General features: G+C 42.7%; 1 protein-coding gene across 2 annotated transcripts in view; it reads left to right on the forward strand.

Moving 5' to 3' along the window:
- The window catches only part of pde4ba (phosphodiesterase 4B, cAMP-specific a), a 379,418-nt gene that overhangs the window by 69,041 nt on the left and 287,489 nt on the right, over positions 1–22,888 (forward strand). The window contains exon 1 of one of the 2 annotated variants that reach the window (XM_041840091.2): positions 10,782–10,914. The exons of the other annotated variant lie outside the window; for it this stretch is intronic. The gene's annotated coding sequence lies outside the window, so the exon portion shown is untranslated. Of the gene's footprint in view, positions 1–10,781; positions 10,915–22,888 lie in introns of those variants that run through there. 2 annotated transcript variants of the gene reach the window in all.

Here is a 22,888-nt window from a genome sequence, read left to right on the forward strand (position 1 = left end):
TCACCAGAATAACTGTCTTCTTCTCAGTGAGTAGAACCATCCGGACATATGTGAATAGAAACGCTGAGCTGTAGTCAATGAATAGCATTCTCATGTAGGTGTTCCTCTTGTCCAGGTGGGAAAGGGCAGTGTGGAGTGCAATAGAGATTGCATAATCTGTGGATCTGTTGGGGCGGTATGCAAATTGGAGTGGGTCTAGGGTTTCTGGGATAATGGTGTTGATGTGAGCCATGACCAGCCTTTCAAAACACTTTATGGCTACAGACGTCAGTGCTACCATAGTCCCTGTTCCCAAGAATGCGAAGGTAACCTGCCTAAATGACCACCGCCGTGTAGCAATCACATCGGAAGCCATGAAGTGCTTTGAAAGGCTGGTCATGGCTCACATCAACACCATCATCCTGGAAACCCTAGACCCACTCCAATTCGCATACCGCCCCAACAGATCCACAGATGACGCAATCTCAATCACACTCCACATGGCTCTTTCCCACCTGGACAAAAGGAACACCTATGTGAGAATGCTGTTCATTGACTACAGCTCAGCGTTCAACACCATAGTGCCCACGAAGCTCATCACTAAGCTAAGGACCCTGGGACTGAACACCTCCCTCTGCAACTGGATCCTGGACTTCCTGACGGGCCGCCCCCAGGTGGTAAGGGTAGGCAACAACACATCTGCCACACTGATCCTCAACACTGGGGCCCCTCAGGGGTGTGTGGTTAGACCCCTCCTGTACTCCCTGTTCACTCATGACTGCTGGCCAAGCAAGACTCCAACACCATCATTAAGTTTGCTGACGACACAACAGTGGTAGGCCTGCTCACCGACAGCGATGAGACAGCCTATAGGCAGGAGGTCAGAGACCTGGCAGTGTGGTGCCAGGACAACAACCTCTCCCTCAATGTGAGCAAGACAAAGGAGATGTTCATGGACTACAGGAAAAGGATGGCCGAACAGGCCCCCATTAACATCGACGGGGCTGTAGTTGAGTGGGTCGAGAGTTTCAAGTTCCTTGGTGTCCACATCACCAACAAACTATCATGGTCCAAACACACCAAGACAGTCGTGAAGAGGGCACGACAACACCTTTTCCCCCTCAGGAGACTGAAAAGATTTGGCATGGGTACCCAGATCCTCAAAGAGTTCTACAGCTGCACCATCGAGAGCATCCTGACCGGTTGCATCACCGCCTGGTATGGTAACTGCTCGGCATCCGACCGTAAGGCGCTACAGAGGGTGGTGCGTACGGCCCAATACATCACTGGGGCCAAGCTTCCTGCCATCCAGGACCTATATACTAGGTGGTATCAGAGGAAGGCCCAAAAAATGGTCAAAGACTCCAGTCACCCAAGTCATAGACTGTTCTGTACTGTTCTCTCTGCTAATGCACGGCAAGCGGTACCGGAGCTCCAAATCTAGGTCCAATAGGCTCCTTAACAGCTTCTACCCCCAAGCCATAAGACTGCTGAACATTTAATCAAATGGCCACCCGGACTATTTACATTGTTTTTACACTGCTGCTACTCGCTGTTTATTATCTATGCATAGTCACTTTACCCCTACCTACATGTACAAATTACCTCGACTAACCTCTACCCACACACATTGACTTGGTACCGGTACCCCCTATATATAGCCTAGTTATTGTTATGTAATTTTATTGTGTTACTCTTTATTTTATTTTTTACTTCATTTTATTTAGTAAATATTTTCTTAACTCTATTTCTTGAACTGCATTGTTGATTAAGGGCTTGTAAGTAAGCATTTCACAGTAAGGTCTAAACCTGTTCATTTTTGGCGCATGTGACAAATAAGATTTAATTTGATTTGATAAGCAGCAATGAGTTTTGTCTTTGATTTCTCCTAGGCCTCTTTAAGTTAGCCAAGCAGAAATCCCGTATTGCAGTGCTGATGGAAGTGTTCAGCTCATCAGTCTGTGAATGATATGATAATACTCTAGGGAGGGTAGTTGATGAGGGACAAAACCATTGAGGATTAAAAAAATAAACACATTTGAGGGGGAGAGAGGGGGGGGAGAGAGAGAGAAGGAGGCTTTCCATTGAGGGTGATTGCAGCAACACAGATTTTTCAATGGTTTCACAAACATCCAGCCAAGATTATGCTATATAATTTTTGTCCAGAAAGAGAGATGGAGGCTATCCATTGAGGATGATTGCAGCATCAAACATTTTTCAATGGTTTCATAAACAACCTTCCAACCATCCAAGAACACTACCTGTCAAAAATGATATCTCAAAATTTTGGCTGGTTGGATAGATGTTTGTGAAACCATTGAAAAATGTTTGATGCTGCAATCATCCTCAATGGATAGCCTCCATCTATCTTTCTTTCTTTCTTTCTTTCTTTCTTTCTTTCTTTCTTTCTTTCTTTCTTTCTTTCTTTCTTTCTTTCTTTCTTTCTTTCTTTCTTTCTTTCTTTCTTTCTTTCTTTCTTTCTTTCTTTCTTTCTTTCTTTCTTTCTTTCTTTCTTTCTTTCTTTCTTTCTTTCTTTCTTTCTTTCTTTCTTTCTTTCTTTCTTTCTTTCTTTCTTTCTCTCCCAACTTTTCATTTTTTTCTTTTGTTATTGGAATAATTTAAACGGTGACCATGGTAATTTGACTTACAAATAACCGTCAACTAAAATTCCTTGACCATCACAGCCCTAACTCAAGGTAACAATGGCTACAACCTCCTGTTGATTACCACTGAAAATGTCACATACCTGTGCGTGTGTGTGTGCGTGCGTCCATGCGTGCGTGTGTAGCTGGCCGTCAGACTGTCAGCATCCTCTACGTGGTATGTTTACCAGTAGAGAAGAGCTGGAAACAGAATGGAGATTCTCTTTGTGTGCTGCCCGCACAACAACAAAACTCTGACCTATTCAGAGGACCAGGCGGTCCACACAATACTCATTATGTTTTCATGTCTCAAAACATAATGGAAAATATCACTTATATTTGTCTTCTTTCTTCACTCCCACTCTGCCCATTTCTAGGCAGCTGGGGTCTAGAGCAAGTGATTATTTATTCTCTCATTCTGCTTCTATCTCTGTCCCTTTTTCTCTGTCCTCCCTCCCTACCTCCCTACCTCCCTACCTCCCTCCCTCCCTCCCTCCCTTCCTTCCTTCCTTCCTTCCTTCCTTCCCTTCCCTTTTCTCTTCCTTCCTTCCTTCCTTCCTTCCTTCCTTCCTTCCTTCCTTCCTTCCTTCCTTCCTTCCTTCCTTCCTTCCTTCCTTCCTTCCTTCCTTCCTTCCTTCCTTCCTTCCTCCCTCCCCCCCTCCCTCCCTCCCTCACTCACTCACTCACTCACTCACTCCCTTCCTCTCTCTCTTCCTCTCTCTCTCTCTCTCTCTCTCTCTCTCTCTCTCTCTCTCTCTCTCTCTCTCTCTCTCTCTCTCTCTCTCTCTCTCATGTAATTTAAGGAGGGGTGTGTGGAGAGGGTAGAGGGTCTTTGTGTGACGTTCTTAAGGATAGGGGTCTTTATAAACCTCTCAGTGTGGTTCCACCCCACTTCCTCTTCACCAGAATAACTAACTCTTCTTCTCAGTGAGTAGAACCATCCGGAAATACCTGTATGTGAATAGAAACTCTTATGATGGGGGGAGGTGGGGAGAAATGAAGAAGTTGCTCAACTTAAACTCAACGTAATTTCATAATTTCTCATAAGCAGCAATGAGTTTTGTCTTTGATTTCTCCTAGGCCTCTTTAAGTTAGCCAAGCAGAAATCCCGTATTGCAGTGCTGATGGAAGTGTTCAGCTCATCAGTCTGTGAATGATATGATAATACTCTAGGGAGGGTAGTTGATGAGGGACAAAACCATTGAGGATGTTATTGTTGTGTGGCGTCTTTCAAAAATGATATCTCAGAATTTTGGGATGGTTGGATGTTTGTGAAACCATTGAAAAATTGTTTATGCTGCAATCATCCTCAATGGATAGCCCTTATCTCTCTATCTCTCTCTCTCTCTCTCTCTCTCTCTCTCTCTCTCTCTCTCTCTCTCTCTCTCTCTCTCTCTCTCTCTCTCTCTCTCTCTCTCTCTGTCTCTGTCTCTGTCTCTGTCTCTCAATTCAATTCAATTCATTTCATTTTAAGGGGCTTTATTGGCATGGGAAACATATGTTAACATTGCCAAAGCAAGTGAAATAGATAATAAACAAAAGTGAAATAAACAATAATAATACATGAAAAATATATAAAAGAATAACAGTAAACATTACACTCACAAAAGTTCCAAAATAATAAAGACATTTCAAATGTCATATTATATGCAAATGATTAAAGTACAAATGGTGTTTGTTCTTCACTGGTTGCTCTTTTCTTGTGGCAACAGGTCACAAATATTGCAGCTGTGATGGCACACTGTGATTTTTAACCCAGTAGATATGGGAGTTTATCCAAATTGGGATTGTTTTCAAATTCTTTGTGGGTCTCTGTAATCTGAGGGAAATATGTGTCTCTAATATGATCATACATTTGGCAGGAGGTTAGGAAGTGCAGCTCAGCTTCCACCTCATTTTGTGGGCAGTGTGCACATAGCCTGTCTTCTCTTGAGAGCCAGGTCTGCCTACAGCGGCCTCTCTCAATAGCAAGGCTATGCTCACTGAGGCTGTACATTGTCAAAGCTTTCCTTAAGTTTGGGTCAGTCACAGTGGTCAGGTATTCTGCCATTGTGTACTCTCTGTTTAGGGCCAAATAGCATTCTAGTTTGCTCTGTTTTTTTGTTAATTCTTCCCAATGTGTCAAGTAATTATCTTTTTATTTTCTCATGATTTGGTTGGGTCTAATTGTGTTGCTGTCCTGGGGCTCTGTGGGGTCTGTTTGTGTTTGTGAACAGAGCCCCAGGACCAGCTTGCTTAGGGGACTGTTCTCCAGGTTCATCTCTCTGTAGGTGATTTACTTTGTTATGGAAGGTTTGGGAATCGCTTCCTTTTAGGTGGTTGTAGAACGGCTCTTTTCTGGATTTTGATAATTAGCTGGTATCGGCCTAATTCTGCTCTGCATGCATTATTTGGTGTTTTACATTGTATACTGAGGATATTTTTGCATTGTTTGTCCCATTTTGTGAACTTAGCACCTTTTTTCCTAAGAGTGTACTATAAGGTCATAGGGAGATTTCATCCCACCTTCGACCTCACTTCCTATTCCAACAGGAAATACATTCCATCCTATCTTGATCCAATCAGGGATCATCACCTTCAGTGCAGAAAAACTTTAGTTCAGACACAGTCATTTTCTGTCTGTGTGTCACTCACGTGTGTGTATGTGAAAGAGAGTGTGTGTGTGTTTGTGTGTGTGTGTCTCTCATGGTGTGTATGACTTATGTAAACAGATTGGCAGGCATCAGCCAGAGATGATTTTTAGGTCTAAACCATCGGTAAACACACTGGCTTATATAAATATGCCATCATTCATCCATCCAGGCAGGTTTTCTACAGCACCTATGTGACAGAACATTTGTGTGGTTTAAAGTAGATTAGTCATGTATGGACCTAGATCTGGAAGTTGGATTCATTCATAGCATGAAATGATGTTTTAGAAATACATTCAAAAATGTCTGTGTGCTATTGCTATAATTAGTTGTGATCAATCTGCGTATGTTAGGCCTTTCATACACACCGCCTCTAATTCAGATGTTCCACTAGCTACAGCAGAGAGGATTTCTATGGTGAAATGATTGCTGTCCAATTTCATACCACTCTTGTGTTATTGAACATGTTTTGAAGGCTGCTGCTCCTGCAAACCAATAAAGAAAAAAGCATGATGAAATAATGTATTGTAGTAATGTTCCTTTGTGGATATCTCACTGGCTTATTCTGTTCTAGTAGGACATGTTTCTGTTGGAGTTACTGTTGATGCTCCATGATAATGACAGTTAATGACAGTTGATAATAACAGTTAGATTACATATTCTAACAGATCCCTTCATAGATTGGGTAGATTGGATTACTGTCGTGACATTCACTATGTTTGTATAGAAAACATGATACCCAGTCTTCATTAGCTCTGAAAACTCCTTAGTTCCTTTAGTTTGACCTCTTTGGCCTAACCTCTACATGACCTGTACTGTAGCCATGGGTGGTGTGGAATCACAGTACAGTACAGTACACTGTGGACAGAATTACATCTAATATCTCTGATCCATAATCTGTACCTGTCTGTCATGACCATTCCAAATAGACAGCCTTCTGGGGGTCCTGAGACTCAACCACTGGCTTTATGGTTTTATGGTGATGCTTTACTATATGTTGCATTCCAAATCGAGCTGGCATTTGTATATACTGAAAAATACTATGGTAACAAGCTGTACTTTCAGATTTTTGTCCCAAAGGTCAATTAATCGTAGCTAGTGATTGTTATTCAGTTAACCGTTTACTATATTAACAAGCAGCCATATTTATTAGTCTGTGTCCTCCAGGCATATGCCTTATTAATGATACATTCAGCTTGACAGATAGCATGGATGTATAGTTTTCATGTATTATAATCACATGTATAAGTAAGTAATGTATAAGCTTTTCAAACTGAAATTGTTTATCTTTGTGTATTAAGCTAAAGCCCTTGACCCAGGTTCTTTGTTTGCAGATTTACAGGTTCTCTCTCTCTCAATTCAATTCTATTCAATTTAAGGGCTTTATTGGCATGGGAAACGTATGTTAACATTGCCAAAGCAAGTGAAGTTCTCTCTCTCTCTCCCTCCCTCTTCCTCTCTCTCTCGCACTCTGCCTCTCTCTCTCTCTCTCACCCTCACTTACTCTCTCCCTGTGTGTGTGTGTCTGTGTGTGTACAGTACATGTTTGTCCAATAACATAGCTGAAGCAAGGCACCCTCTGTATTCATACCACATCAGGAGAGAAACAAATTTGATCAGTCCTACTCTGACAGAAATATTATTATGCATTGATGTGTTTCTGCTGCAAAGCTCTGTCCATATCCATCATCACTGGTGTATTTATACCCCACTGCCTATATGCTTTGGTCACCTTAGCATTCACTGTTGAAAATGCTTTAGACTGTACTTGATTTGATTGATTTGTAGTGTAGCAACTCCACATGATTGTATTATTTTACTCCGCGCTACTGGAAATTGCTGATCTATCTTTAACCCCTCTCAGAAACAAATGTTGTCATGATTATTATTATTATAGGTTGTGTGTGAATAGTTCCACTGCGAGGTAAGCATGACAAACAACGATGACAAAACACCCTGTGACATTGTACCACCACTCTGACTGGATTGAGGTTTGGATTTCCTGTTTCAGAAGCGGCCTAACCGTCTAATATCATCAGGATGGGGCAGTCTTAGGAAAGAGAGTAAGGGCTGAGCACTATTCCGTTTGAATGGGGTTCCCATTGAGAAACAGTGACCATGTGTGGAACACTTTTGACCCAGGTGTGGATGTCTCGTTAAAGTCAGTAAGCACAATAGTTGCAGGGTAAAGGGCATTGCCAAGCACGGCTGGTCAGTCAGTCATGATGCCAGACTACACGGAACCAGGCCACAACACAACAGTCTTTGTGTCTGATATTATGATCCCCTCGTTAAATTAATTAAGGCCAGGATATTATTTCTTACAGACAGACACACCACACTAGGGACATAATGTTCCAGATGTTTTAATATGATAAATGTGTAATACTAGACTATAGTAGAGGCCCTGTTCTTCTCTGTATGTGACCATGTTTCTGGGTACAAGGGACTCATTTGAATTTGATGTTGATTAAAGATTTTTTTGGATGAAAGGTGATTATAGACTTGGCTGGACTGAAAAAGTATGTGTGTGTGTGTGTTTGTCATTCTCTTGTCAGAGGAGCCTGGTTTGATGATGATGATAATGTGTTTTCTTGTATGCTGAAGAAGCCAGATATTGTTGTTGTGGGGGAGGCCAGAGGTTAGTGCTGATTTTGGAGGTGGGCTGCTCATTTGACTACTACATGGAGCAGGCCTTTTCTGACAAGTTGCTTAAATACCAGCTCCTCATCACACCTGAACAGCCTCGGTTATCAGTGCAAGCTTGCTGTGGTGATGTTGGGAAGTCTGGGTCATGTTCACAGGCTGACAGTACCTGGCCTTCAGATAGCAGTCTGGGTCATGTTCACAGGCTGACAGTACCTGGCCTTCAGATAGCAGTCTGGGCCATGTTCACAGGCTGACAGTATCTGGCCTTCAGATAGCAGTCTGGGCCATGTTCACAGGCTGACAGTACCTGGCCTTCAGATAGCAGTCTGGGCCGTGTTCACAGGCTGACAGTACATGGCCTTCAGATAGCAGTCTGGGCCATGTTCACAGGCTGACAGTATCTGGCCTTCAGATAGCAGTCTGGGTCATGTTCACAGGCTGACAGTACCTGGCCTTCAGATAGCAGTCTGGGCCATGTTCACAGGCTGACAGTATCTGGCCTTCAGATAGCAGTCTGGGTCATGTTCACAGGCTGACAGTACATGGCCTTCAGATAGCAGTCTGGGCCATGTTCACAGGCTGACAGTACCTGGCCTTCAGATAGCAGTCTGGGCCATGTTCACAGGCTGACAGTACCTGGCCTTCAGATAGCAGTCTGGGCCATGTTCACAGGCTGACAGTACATGGCCTTCAGATAGCAGTCTGGGCCATGTTCACAGGCTGACAGTACCTGGCCTTCAGATAGCAGTCTGGGCCATGTTCACAGGCTGACAGTACCTGGCCTTCAGATAGCAGTCTGGGCCATGTTCACAGGCTGACAGTATCTGGCCTTCAGATAGCAGTCTGGGTCATGTTCACAGGCTGACAGTACCTGGCCTTCAGATAGCAGTCTGGGCCATGTTCACAGGCTGACAGTATCTGGCCTTCAGATAGCAGTCTGGGCCATGTTCACAGGCTGACAGTATCTGGCCTTCAGATAGCAGTCTGGGCCATGTTCACAGGCTGACAGTATCTGGCCTTCAGATAGCAGTCTGGGCCATGTTCACAGGCTGACAGTATCTGGCCTTCAGATAGCAGTCTGGGCCATGTTCACAGATTTTCATCAAGTCAAAGTAGATAATTTAAAGATTGTTTTATATATCAGTTGGAGTCTCTATAAGCTTCAATATGAGGTCCTAAACCTAGCATGAAAGTGCATCCTTGTAGCTGTGTAGGCTAATATAGTCCAAATGTTATGCAAATTGAAGTGTTTTCTTCCCAGGCGTAATACAAGGCATTATCACTGGGATATGAGGTAACAACACGGCCTGTTTTAAAAGTGTCAAATGAAGGGTACAAAGTGTGTGTTAGGTGTTAAGCCTGTGTTAAAATATGCTTAAAATGATTAAAAGACAAAAAGGCGATTGTGATTGTGTTGAATTGTGTTTGGGAAATAAAGATAGACATGGTTTAAAAAGGTAATGGTAATATTTTATTCGGTACAGAAATTTGTTGGCAGCTTAACTTACCCTGTCCCGTGGCTCAACACACCCCATACCCGGGGAAAGTTGTGCCAAGAGACCACTTTTTTTGGACAAGCTATGTTTTCCAAGTTGTGATGTTACACAGGATAGGATACACAACATCCTGAAATATATGCAGATATCTTTGTTAGGAAGAATACTATATTTCCCTTGACAGAAAAAGGCTCAACTAACCCCACTCTCCCCTATTTAAGCATGTGGTCCTGCCTGTCTAAACACCTGTTTATGTCTGAATGGGATGGTAACTAAGCAGAATTAATGACAATTAGCCTTCCTCAGATGTCTAGTTTGGCACACACACACACCCACACACACACGGCCTGGTACCTATAGTAACACACCATCATTGTTGCTGTTCCTGTTCCCTGAAGAGCCAGTTGTTTGAACACCACAGCCACAGGCGTACAAGGGCCAGGACAGCCCCGTTTCATTCACTAATCTATGTTTATGAAACACATAATTCCCATGCAGCCAAACCTAATCTGATAATGATTGTGTGTTGTCACTGAAAATTATCCTCTTAATGTGTAGCTAAAGACCTGGATAGGGGTTTTCCTGTTCGTAGAAAACATGTGAGAGTAAAGAGTGATTACTGCACAAAATATGGATTGAAGAGAGAGTTTAATGAAGGCGCATTACTTTTTGATTTGGCACGTTATTTATGAAAACTTATTTTAGTAAAAATGTAATAGGATTAGTGAAGTATTCAGTAAACGCCAGGCCATATGACAGAGCACAGTGGCAATCCTGACCATCCTGGTCCTGAATAAAAACAGAAAGCTCTCATGTCAAACATTTGCCTTGAGACGAGACTGTATACACGGTTGTAGACTGCTATAGCATCCAGCAAGTCAAACATTTGTCAGTCAGTTTGAACAGGAAAGTGTACAGATGTAGGATCTTAATTTGATCACTCTTTTGTTACTGAGAATTTTCCTGCACAGCAGCTTCATGATTTACATAAATTCACTGAAAACCCACACTAACACACGGTTATATTAACAGTATAGCACTTGTCATGTAGCCTACTTTTGTCCAGTTAATAGCCTAACCACCGATCAAGCAACATTATGGACTAAACGTTCAAATCCTGTTCCTGCAGGATTCTTTTGCTGTGACAATATAGGTCAAATTGAAATCCTACATCTGTAAACTGAGGACCAAGAGGAAGTGGTTGAGGGGCTGAGCCCTGATCTCTAACAGACAGGAAGGAGGAAACAGGTCCTTCATCCAATCATAACATCCCCATGACCTGTTCCTGATCACAACGGTCTCTGTCAGCTTCCTCAATGCAACTGGTATCTGGATTTAGTCAGGAACGTTTTAGGCGACCACTTACCAGTGCCAAGCGAGTGAGTGATAACCTGTTCCTGCTCACAACTGTATATCTGGCTGCTTCTCTAGTAGTCTATAACAACCTGTGTCTGGTTCTAGTCAGGAGTGTATTTCAGACTGTAGACCATCACCACCATAGCTATCAGTGTCAAGAAGGTGAGTGAAATAGCTCTAAGGCTTTTAAAACAGGCTAATTAATATTTTCTTAAGCCCTTCTCCAAATCGGTTTGACTTTGACCACATGCTGTAGTGTGCTTAGCCCAAACCAGCCTTTCCTCAGGGAGACAGTGTTCTGTAGACCAAATGCCAGAGGTGTGGACTCGAGTCATGTGACTTGGACTCGAGTCAGACTCGAGTCATGAATTTGATGACTTCAGACTCGACTCAACAAAATGTACAAAGACTTGCAACTCGACTTGGACTTTAACATCAATGACTCGTGACTTGACTTGGACTTGCGCCTTATGACTCGAGAAGACTTGCTACGAGGACTTGTAATGACTTGCAAAGGCTTGCTAAGAGGACTTGAAATGACTCGAAACTAAAATGTAGGACTTTGGACTCGACTTGAGACTTGATGGCTTTGACTTTTGACTCGACTTGGGACTTGCCTCATCTTTGACTCGACTTGACTCGGGACTCGAGGGCAAAGACTTGAGACTTACTTGTGACTTGCATAACAATGACTTTGTCCCACCTCTGCCAAATGCTAATTCCTAGATTTTATTTTCAGTGTATGCACTGTGGTTTTAGCACAAGCCTGATTTAATGTTTTTTTAATAGCAGACAGACTGTATCCATCTGTTTTAGGGACATGGGCTGTTCTTTATCTAACCTTTTAACTGACCACATCTCTCTCTCTCTCTCTCTCTCTCTCTCTCTCTCTCTCTCTCTCTCTCTCTCTCTCTCTCTCTCTCTCTCTCTCTCTCTCTCTCTCTCTCAATTCAATTCAATTTCAATTAAAGGGCTTTATTGGCATGGGAAACGTGTGTTAACATTGCCAAAGCAAGGGAAGTAGATAGTAAACAAAAGTGAAATAAACAATAAATATTAACAGTAAACATTACACTCAGAAGTTTCAAAAGAATAAAGACATTTCAAATGTCATATTATGTATATATACAGTGTTGTAACAATGTGCAAATAGTTAAAGTACAAATGGGAAAATAAATAAACATAAATATGGGTTGTATTTACAATGGTGTTTGTTCTTCACTGGTTGCCCTTTTCTTGTGGCAACAGGTCACAAATCTTGCAGCTGTGATGGCACACTGTGGTTTTCACCCAGTAGATAAGGGAGTTTATCAAAATTGGGTTTGTTTTTGAATTCTTTGTGGATCGCTGTAATCTGAGGGAAATATGTGTCTCTAATATGGTCATACATTTGGCAGGAGGTTAGGAAGTGCAGCTCAGTTTCCACCTCATTTTGTGGGCAGTGTGCACATAGCCTGTCTTCTCTTGGGAGCCAGGTCTGCCTACGGCGGCCTTTCTCAATAGCAAGGCTATGGTCACTGAGTCTGTACATAGTCAAAGCTTTCCTTAAGTTTGGGTCAGTCACAGTGGTCAGGTATTCTGCCACTGTGTACTCTCTGTTTAGGGCCAAATAGCATTCTAGTTTGCTCTGTTTTTTTGTTTGTTCTTTCCAATGTGTCAAGTAATTCTCTTTTTGTTTTCTCATGATTTGGTTGGGTCTAATTGTGTTGTTGTTGTTGTTGTTGTTGTTGTTGTCCTGGGGCTGTGTGGGGTCTGTTTGTGTTTGTGAACAGAGGCCCAGGACAAGCTTACTTAGGGGACTCTTCTCCTAGTTCATCTCTCTGTAGGTGATGGCTTTGTTATGGAAGGTTTGGGAATCGCTTCCTTTTAAGTGGTTATAGAATTTAACGGCTCTTTTCTGGATTTTGATAATTAGCGGGTATTGGCCTAATTCTGCTCTGCATGCATTATTTGGTGTTTTACGTTGTACACGGAGGATGTTTTTGCAGAATTCTGCATGCAGAGTCTCAATTTGGTGTTTGTCCCATTTTGTGAATTCTTACATTTACATTTACATTTTAGTCATTTAGCAGACGCTCTTATCCAGAGCGACTTACAGGAGCAATTAGGGTTAAGTGCCTTGCTCAAGGGCACATTAACGTCATTTAGCAGACGCTCTTAGCCAGAGCGACTCACAAATTGGTGCGTTCACCCTATAGCCAGTGGGATAACCACTTTACAATTTGGGGGGGTTAGAAGGATTACTTTATCCTATCCCAGGTATTCCTTAAAGAGGTGGGGTTTCAAATGTCTCCGGAAGGTGGTTGGTGAGCGGACCCCAGACCTCAGAACCATAAAGGGCAATGGGTTCTATAACTGATTCAAGTATTTTTAGCCAGATCCTAATTGGTATGTCAAATTTTATGTTCCTTTTGATGGCATAGAAGGCCCTTCTTGCATTGTCTCTCAGATCGTTCACAGCTTTGTGGAAGTTACCTGTGGCGCTGATGTTTAGGCCGAGGTATGTATAGTTTTTTGTGTGCTCTAGGGCAACGGTGTCTAGATGGAATTTGTATTTGTGGTCCTGGCAACTGGACCTTTTTGGAACACCATTATTTTTGTCTTACTGAGATTTACTGTCAGGGCCCAGGTCTGACAGAATCTGTGCAGAAGATCTAGGTGCTGCTGTAGGCCCTCCTTGGTTGGTGACAGAAGCACCAGATCATCAGCAAACAGAAGACATTTGACTTCAGATTCTAGTAGGGTGAGGCCGGGTGCTGCAGACCGTTCTAGTGCCCTCGCCAATTCATTGATATATATGTTGAAGAGGGTGGGGCTTAAACTGCATCCCTGCTCACCCCACGGCCCTGTGGAAAGAAATGTGTGTGTTTTTTGCCAATTTTAACCGCACACTTGTTGTTTGTGTACATGGATTTTATAATGTCGTATGTTTTTCCCCCAACCCCACTTTCCATCAATTTGTATAGCAGACCCTCATGCCAAATTGAGTCAAAAGCTTTTTTGAAATAAAAAAAGCATGAGAAGACTTTGCCTTTGTTTTGGTTTGTTTGTTTGTCAATTAGGGTGTGCAGGGTGAATATGTGGTCTGTCGTACGGTAATTTGGTAAAAAGCCAATTTGACATTTGCTCAGTACATTGTTTTCACTGAGGAAATGAACTAGTTTGCTGTAAATGATAATGCAGAGGATTTCCCCAAGGTTGCTGTTGACGCATATCCCACGGTAGTTATTGGGGTCAAATTTGTCTCCACTTTTGTGGATTGGGGTGATCAGTCCTTGGTTCCAAATATTGGGGAAGATGCCAGAGCTGAGGATGATGTTAAAGAGTTTAAGTATAGCTAATTGAAATTTGTGGTCTGTATATTTTATCATTTCATTGAGGATACCATCAACACCACAGGACTTTTTGGGTTGGAGGGTTTGTATTTTGTCCTGTAGTTCATTCAATGTAATTGGAGAATCCAGTGGGTTCTGGTAGTCTTTAATAGTTGATTCTAAGATTTGCATTTGATCATGTATATTTTTTTGCTGTTTGTTCTCTGTTATAGGGCCAAAAAGATTGGAGAAGTGGTTTACCCATACATCTCCGTTTTGGATAGATAGCTCTTCGTGTTGTTGTTTGTTTAGTGTTTTCCAATTTTCCCAGAAGTGGTTAGAGTCTATGGATTCTTCAATTACATTGAGCTGATTTCTGACATGCTGTTCCTTCTTTTTCCGTAGTGTATTTCTGTATTGTTTTAGTGATTCACCATAGTGAAGGCGTAGGCTCAGGTTTTCTGGGTCTCTATGTTTTTGGTTGGATAGGTTTCTCAATTTCTTTCTTAGGTTTTTGCATTCTTCATCAAACCATTTATCACTGTTATTACTTTTCTTTGGTTTTCTGTTAGAGATTTTTAGATTTGATAGGGAAGCTGAGAGGTCAAATATACTGTTTAGGTTTTCTACTGCCAAGTTTACACCTTCACTATTACAGTGGAACGTTTTGTCCAGGAAGTTGTCTAGAATGGATTGAATTTGTTGTTTCCTAATTGTTTTTTGGTAGGTTTCAACACTACTTTCCTTCCATCTATAGCATTTCTTAATATTATTCAGTTCCTTTGGCTTTGATGCCTCATGATTGAGTATTGCTCTGTTCAAGTAGACTGTGATTTTGCTGTGGTCTGATAGGGGTGTCAGTGGGCTGACTGTGAACGCTCTGAGAGACTCTGGGTTGAGGTCAGTGATAAAGTAGTCTACAGTACTACTGCCAAGAGATGAGCTATAGGTGTACCTACCATAGGAGTCCCCTCAAAGCCTACCATTGACTATGTACATACCCAGTGTGCGACAGAGCTGCAGGAGTCGTGACCCGTTTTTGTTGGTTATGTTGTCATAGTTGTGCCTAGGGGGGCATATGGGGGAGGGAATGCTGTCACCTCCAGGTAGGTGTTTGTCCCCCTGTGTGCTGAGGGTGTCAGGTTCTTGTCCAGTTCTGGCATTTTGGTCGTCACAGACTAGTACATGTTCCTGGGTCTGGAAATGATTGATTTCCCCCTCCAGGATGGAGAAACTGTCTTCATTAAAGTATGGGGATTCTAGTGGGGGGATATAGGTAGCACACAGGAGGACATTTTTCTCAGTTGAGATAATTTCCTTTTGAATTTCTAACCAAATGTAAAATGTTCCTGTTTTGATTAATTTAATAGAGTGAGTTAGGTCTGCTCTATACCAAATTAGCATACCCCTGAGTCCCTTCCCCTGTTTCACACCTGGTAGTTTGGTGGATGGGACTACCAGCTCTCTGTAACCTAGAGGGCAACCAGTGGGTCCGTCTCCTCTATACCATGTTTCTTGTAGGATGACAATGTCTGTATTTCCGATTTCTTTGGTGAAGTCCAGATTCCTGCTCTTTAGGCCAAAGGCAGATGACCTCAGGCCTTGGATATTCCAGGATGAAATAGTGAAGGCTTTGTGTTCCATAAAGTGTCTAATGTTGTTGGTTGTGTGGTTTGGCCTCAGGCCAGTAATTGTGAGCAGAGCCTGCTGAGCATCTGGTACATGCCATTGGCTTGGGCTAGTGTAAGAGTGGGTGTTGGGCCTGTTTGCCTGCTCACGGCCTGGGCGTATGTGTGACTTTCATGTTGAGGCCCTCTTTGTGGGAGTGGGGGGCTTGGGGTGGGTAGGAGGGGCATAGGTCTGATCTGAGGGGGCCTAAATGGGGTGTGGGCATGGTTGACTTGGGGGGAGTTAATTGGTGGGGGTGGGGGTGTAGATGTGGTTGATGGTGCTGTGGTCTCTCTCTCTCAATTCAATTTAAGGGCTTTATTGGCATGGGAAATGTGTGTTAACATTGCCAAAGCAAGTGAAGTAGATAGTAAACAAAAGTGAAATAAACAATAAATATTAACAGTAAACATTACACTCAGACGTTTCAAAAGAATACTCTCTCTCTCTCCATCACAGACCTTTTGTCTTCCCCCTCTGTCTTCCCACTCCTTATCTCTCCTAATAGTCTCTTTCTCCTTACTCACGCTATCCTCTTTCTTTCTCCCTTACACTCTCACTCACCTTTTCCCTCCATCTGTCTCTATCTCTCTCCTAATTCTTTCTTTCATTCTTTCTCTCATCTCACTTTATTTTCTCCCTTTGTTCCCCCCCCGTCCGTCCGTCCCCCCCCCGTCCGTCCCCCCCCGTCCAGCTGGGAGGTGGTTAGCACCTAGCTAATCACAGCCAGCAGACCCAGATACCCAGGACCCCCTCTGTTACAGTCTTATGGGCACATAGCCTAGCAGGGAGGTTTAAGTTATAAAAGAAAGCTAAATTGGCTCACCAGGGAGCCGCTTGATCGCCATTGAGCCATTCATTCATTAATTCACACACACACACACACACACACACACACACACACACACACACACACACACACACACACACACACACACACACACACACACACACACACACACACACACACACACACTCACTCACACTCACACACACAACCACGGGAGCTGTCCCTCTATAGCTTTGAATGATTAGCATGATTAGTATGGGAGAAATTAAACTCTGCAGGGCCATTACTGCTGCTTTCATTAGCCAGCTATGCTAAATGGGTTGAGATATACAGTGCATACGGAAAGTATTCAGACCCCTTGACTTTTTCAACATTTTGTTACATTATAGCCTTATTCTAAAATGGATTAAAAATTAAAAATAAATCTCATCAATCTACACACAATATCCCATAATGACAAAGCGAAAACAGGTTTTTAGAATCTTTTGCAAATTTATTAAAAATAAAAAACAGAAATACCTTATTTACATAAGTATTCAGACCCTTTGCTATGAGACTCGAAATTGAGCTCAGGTGCATCCTGTTTCTATTGATCATCCTTGAGATGTTTCTACAACTTGATTGGAGTCCACCTGTGGTAAATTCAATTGATTGGACATAATTTGGAAAGGCACACACCTGTCTATATAAAGTCCCACAGTTGACAGTGCATGTCAGAGCAAAAACCAAGCCATGAGGTCGAAGGAATTGTCCACAGAGCTCCGAGACAGGATTGTGTCGAGGCACAGATATGGGGAAGGTTTCCAAAACATTTCTACAGCATTGAAGGTCTCCAAGAAGGCCTCCAACATTCTTAAATGGAAGAAGTTTGGAACCACCAAGACTCTTCCTAGAGCTGGCCCCCCGGCCAAACTGAGCAATTGGGGGAGAAGGGCCAATGGTCACAGCCAGCAGGGAGGTGACCAAGAACCCAATGGTTACTCTGACAGAGCTCCAGAGTTGCTCTGTGGAGATGGGAGAACCTTCCAGAAGGACAACCATCTCTGCAGCACTCCACCAATCAGGCCTTTATTGTAGAGTGGCCAGACGGAAGCCACTCCTCAGTAAAAGGCATATTACAGGCCGCTTGGAGTTTGCCAAAAGGCACCTAAACACTCTCAGACCATGAGAAACAAGATTATCTGGTCTGATGAAACCAAGATTGAAGTCTTTGGCCTGAATACCAAGTGTCACGTCTGGAGGAAACCTGGCACCATCCCTACAGTGAAGCATGGTGGTGGCAGCATCATGCTGTGGTGATGTTTTTCAGCGGCAGGGACTGGGAGACTAGTCAGGATCGAGGGAAAGATGAATGGAGCAAAGTACAGAGAGATCCTTAATGAAAACCTGCTCCAGAGCGCTAAGGACCTCAGACTGGGGCGAAGGTTCACCTTCCAACAGGACAACGACCCTAAGCACACAGCCAAGACAACGCAGGAGTGGCTTCGGGACAAGTCTCTGAATGTCCTTGAGTGGCCCAGCCAGAGCCCGACTTCAACCCGATTGAACATCTCTGGCGAGACCTGAAAATAGCTGTGCAGCGACGCTCCCCATCCAACCTGACAGAGCTTGAGAGGATCTGCAGAGAAGAATGGGAGAAACTCCCCAAATGCAGGTGTGCCAAGCTTGTAGCGTCATACCCAAGAAGACTCGAGGCTGTAATCGCTTCCAAAGGTGCTTCAACAAAGTACTGAGTAAAGGGTCTGAATGCTTATGTAAATGTGATATTTCAGTTTTTTTATTTTTAATATATTTGCTAAAAAATCTAAAAACCTGTTTATGCTTTGTCATTATAGGGCATTGTGTGTAGATTGATGAGGAAAAAAAACAATTTAATCCATTTTAAAATAAGGCTGTAATGTAACAAAATGTGGAAAAGGTCAAGGGGTCTGAATACTTTCCGAATGCACTGTAATAGCCGTCATAAAGGCTATGGGAATGTGGTTTCTGAAGGGGAGGTATGGGATAGGATGTTATGTTAACACTTGACAGGATACTAACACACAGGCCTCCTTAATGTACAGTACAAGGTAGGCTAATGCTGTACTGGTATGGTTTTTCTAATAGCACTGTTGGACTGGAAAAAATGTCACATACCCAATCATTACATTAAGTGTGTGAGAGGTTGGCTGCTGTGCGTCTCCCACAGTCCTCCTCATCCAATCAAACAACTCCCCTCCAGTGCTCTTCATCAATTATTGGCTCTTGGGCAAACTTCTGCTACCATATTGTCCCCCATTAGCCTTGGCTAATGTCAATATCCATATGTCTTCATTGTACACCCATAGGCTTTTACTGACTGATGGGGATGTACAGTATTTGGGAATGGAATGTTCTAGGGCTCGTTACCTTAACGAAGAGAGCTTTCACTATGGGCCTTGTTAGCTATCCCATGTGGTGTGTAAGATGATTGGAGAGATACACTATACACACCTGTACATGAGGTAAGCAGAAACAACATGCATGTTGGTGTTAGAAATTTGGGAGGTGAAAATATATTTCCCTCTTGGTTGACTTCAAATGTTATTTGCATGATGAAGGCTCTCTATATTTCAGACATGCAAATGATGCTGATACAATATACCCACCCAGGCCTTATAGCAGTTGTTCCATAAAGAGCAGTACTCTGTCTGATATATAATCACAATATTTCAGTTCCTAAAAACAATCTCAGTTAATGTAGGTAGCCTAGCGGTTAAGAGGTTGGTCCAGTATCCGAAATGTTGCTGGTTCGAATCCTCGAGCTGACTAGGTGAAAAATCTGTCAATGTGTCCTTGAGCAAGGCACTTAACCCTAATTGATCCTGTAAGTCGCTCTGGATAAGAGCGTCTGCTAAATGACTAAAATGTAAAAAAAAATAATAATAATGTGCTGGTATGTGCTCTGTAAAGCTAGATAAAACAATTGACATCAGGATGAACTCGCAAAAATGAACATTCAACACTCAATGTTTCCCAATGTCTCTCCAATGCCTCCTCAATGTCTCCATCATCACAGGTGATTTAGCTAACCACCCTGGCCCATACCAGAGAGCTGAAATGTATTTAAGCGTCCAGCCCGCTACCCACCCTATGATTTAATGAAGCTCTGGCCTGCAGTTAGCACTCCCATCGCAGCCTGGCCTGGCCACCGGCCATTATTATTATGATTTGAACCAAGGATTATGAAACAATGGTGTGTGTGTGTGGTGTGTGCATGTGTGTTTGTGTGTGTGTAGGTGTGGTTGTGGGTGTAGGTGTGTGTGTCTGTGTGTGTTACATACAGTTGAAGTCGGAAGTTTACATACACCTTAGCCAAATACATTTAAACTCAGTTTTTCACAATTCCTAACATTTAATCCTAGTAAAAATTCCCTGTCTTAGGTCAGTTAGGATCACCACTTTATTTTAAGAATGTGAAATGTCAGAATAATAGTAGAGAGAATGATTTATTTCAGCTTTTATTTCTTTCATCACATTCCCAGTGGGTCAGAAGTTTACATACACCAATTAGTGTTTGGTAGCATTGCCTTTCAATTGTTTAACTTGGGTCAAACGTTTCGGGTAGCCTTCCACAAGCTTCCCACAATAAGTTGGGTGAATTTTGGCCCATTCCTCCTGACAGAGTTGATGTAACTGAGTCAGGTTTGTAGGTCTCCTTGCTCGCACACGCTTTTTCAGTTCTGCCCACACATTTTGCCACACTTTTTAAAGTATGCTTTGTGTCATTGTCCATTTGGAATACCCATTTGCGACCAAGCTTTAACTTCCTGACTGATGTCTTGAGATGTTGCTTCAATATATCCACATAATTTTCCTTCCTCATGATGCCATCTATTTTGTGAAGTGCACCAGTCCCTCCTGCAGCAAAGCACCCCCACAGCATGATGCTGCCACCCCCGTGCTTCACGGTTGGGATGGTGTTCTTCGGCTTGCAAGCAACCCCCTTTTTCCTCCAAACATAACGATGGTCATTATGGCCAAACAGTTCTATTTTTGTTTCATCAGACCAGAGGACATTTCTCCAAAAAGTACAATCTTTGTCCCCATGTGCAGTTGCAAACCGTAGTCTGGCTTTTTTATGGCGGTTTTGGAGCAGTGGCTTCTTCCTTGCTGAGTGACCTTTCAGGTTATGTCGATATAGGACTCGTTTTACTGTGGATATAGATACTTTTGTACCTGTTTCATCCAGCGTCTTCACAAGGTCCTTTGCTGTTGTACTGGGATTGATTTGCACTTTTCGCACCAAAGTACTTTCATCTCTAGGAGACAGAACGTGTCTCCTTCCTGAGCGGTATGACGGCTGCGTGGTCCCATGGTGTTTATACTTGCATACTATTGTTTGTACAGATGAATGTTGTACCTTCAGGCGTTTGGAAATTGCTCCCAAATATGAACCAGACTTGTGGAAGTCTACAATGTTTTTTCTGAGGTCTTGACTGATTTATTTTGATTTTCCCATGATGTCAAGCAACGAGGCACTGAGTTTGAAGGTAGGCCTTGAAATACATCCACAGGTACACCTCCAATTGACTCAAATGATGTCAATTAGCCTATCAGAAGCTTCTAAAGCCATGACATCATTTTATGGAATTTTCCAAGCTGTTTAAAGGCACAGTCAACTTAGTGTATGTAAAGTTCTGACCCACTGGAATTGTGGTACAGTGAATTATAAGTGAAATAATCTGTCTGTAAACAATTGTTGGAAAAATGACTTGTGTCATGCACAATGTAGATGTCCTAACCGACTTGCCGAAACTATAGTTTGTTAACAAGAAATTTGTGGAGTGGTTGAAAAACGAGTTTTAATGACTCCAACCTAAGTGTATGTAAACTTCTGACTTCAACTGTAAATATAGTAATCTAGGCTTGGCCAGTCTTTTACTACAGTATAGGAGAACTCTGGATAAACCACTAGTGGTGATAAGGTTATGATAAGGTTATGATAAGGTTATGTCTACTCTTCAGATCTACTGTGGTGTTTACTGTACACACGCACACGCACACACACACACACACACACACACGCACACAACACACATAAACACACACATCCATCTTAAGCTACAAGGAAAAGGTTGTTCACACAGGTTGTTCATACATTTTAATGGATCTGGCTACAGTACACGGACAGACCGGATGACGATCATTGATCAAACACAGATGATGATCAATGGAGTCACTTAAACACAGTTTTCCTTCTGACGATTTATATATGATTCAACTCCTTCTGACGAATATATATGATTCAACTCCTTACGATTATATATGATTCAACTCCTTCTGATGATTATATGTGATTCAACTCCTTCTGACGATTATATAAGATTCAACAGGCTTTATATCCAGACAGTCATTAGTCTGGTCTGCCTCAGTCTGTGTTCCCCAGTCAGCCCTGTACTGATGTGGCTGGCTGATATTGGACTGCTGGGGTGGTCACATGACAGACTGTATTAAGTCACCGATGGATCATAATGTTTGTGATGGAGTAGGATTCACCTTGGCTTAGAAAGAAGGGCACCTTCATCACAGGGAGAGAATGATGAGATGCAGGATCCATATTAACCCTACACTCCTATAGGGAGAAACAAAGGGTTCTGGTGGATGACATAGAGAGAAACCTGTCCCAATGTATAACAAGTTGGTAGAGATGAAATGTGTCTCAGTGGCTACAGCACCACGTTAGAAGAAGTGAAAAATGTGTTGTTTGTCTTTTTCTCAGAACCCTTGACTGTGTAGTTTACTATTACTCTTCATGGTCTATGTATTATATTTCACGGTAACGGTTTACATCCGCTTTTCAAAAACAATGGTCTGTTATGTTTTTGTGGAGCTCTCAAATCTGAGCAGTTACCTCAGGTTTGACAGAACACAGATCCTCTTTAGCAGTGCACTGACTGTGGAACTGATGGGGGGGGGGGGGTTGAGTCAGGAGTCAGAACAAGATAGTGTATAAACAAAGGACCTAAATAAATGAGAGCTAACACAGAGCCATTGAGGAGAACAGAGCAGAGCTTCTCCACACAACACACTGAGTGAAACTGTAAGGACACGACCACACTGTGATCCTGACTGAAAATGCCCAGGTTTTCCCATCATTAGCATAACTGTCACTCTTCCTCTTTTTCTTACTGTTGGTGTGCTTTGCTAACCTTGCATGACCCTATTCCCTCACACACACCATCTGGCGTAGGGCTGGAGTTAGTCTATGATTTAGAGAGGAGTGTGTTGGGAGAGAAAACACCTGGGGTCTCACCCTTTCACCCTCTCCACCCGTTACCCGAGTCTCACCCAGGTCAGATCTTGCCCAGTCAAAGAGCTCTCTGTCCCAGACATTACAGTAGGT

Source organism: Coregonus clupeaformis, chromosome 20, assembly GCF_020615455.1.
Source record: "Coregonus clupeaformis isolate EN_2021a chromosome 20, ASM2061545v1, whole genome shotgun sequence".
Lineage (NCBI taxonomy): Eukaryota > Metazoa > Chordata > Actinopteri > Salmoniformes > Salmonidae > Coregonus > Coregonus clupeaformis.